Here is a 652-nt window from a genome sequence, read left to right as displayed (position 1 = left end):
GACAAGGTAACCACCATCAGAGCAGAACAGACTCCAGGACTGATCATTATATCCAAACCAACAGTCAACACTGACTCCTCTCCTCCTGATTCCTCTGTAACTCACTGATATATCAACCCATCCTCTCCTCTCAACCTCCCAGTAACAGCGACCAGTCAGACCATCTCTACACAGCAGCTGATAGCAGGAGTCAAACCTCTCTGGATGATCAGGATATGACTGATCCTCCTTCACTAATGTCACCTTCCTGTTGTTGTCAGACAGTTTGAGTTTTCTGTTCACTGTGTTTGTGTCCAGTGTGAGTTCACAGGAATCTGACGGAGAGAAGGAGACACAACACAGCTGCAGTTATTAACCAATCAGCACGTAGATGATGACATCAGAGGGTTGGATGAGTGATGTCACAGTTTGATGAATGAAATTAAAAACAGACTTACACTTCCTCAGACCTGGTGTCAACCATCTGACTCCAGCAGGCTCCACCCTGATTTCCTTGTTGTAAAACCAAACCACGACAATCGTCAGCAAAAGCCTGCAAGTTTAACAACAGCTTGAAGTCCAACAAACCCAGGAAACTACAAACAACACCTAAGATCATTCCTAGTTTATGGAGCAGGCTCAATAGCGGGTGAATAAAGCATCCCCGCCAAGA

At 45.4% G+C, this 652-nt stretch overlaps 1 long non-coding RNA gene across 1 annotated transcript in view; it reads right to left on the bottom strand.

Moving 5' to 3' along the window:
- LOC118494577 overlaps positions 1-249 on the bottom strand; it is a 5,652-nt gene extending 5,403 nt beyond the window's left edge. The window contains exon 1 of the long non-coding RNA XR_004896683.1: positions 136-249. This is a non-coding gene — a long non-coding RNA (uncharacterized LOC118494577). The remainder of the gene's footprint in view (positions 1-135) is intronic.
- Between the last annotated feature and the right edge of the window lie 403 nt (positions 250-652).

The sequence above is a fragment of the Sander lucioperca genome, unplaced genomic scaffold (genome assembly GCF_008315115.2).
Source record: "Sander lucioperca isolate FBNREF2018 unplaced genomic scaffold, SLUC_FBN_1.2 Unpl_51, whole genome shotgun sequence".
NCBI classification, from domain to species: Eukaryota; Metazoa; Chordata; class Actinopteri; order Perciformes; family Percidae; genus Sander; species Sander lucioperca.
The sequence above is the reverse complement of the archived record's forward strand: the minus strand, read 5'-3'. Positions and strand labels throughout refer to the sequence as shown.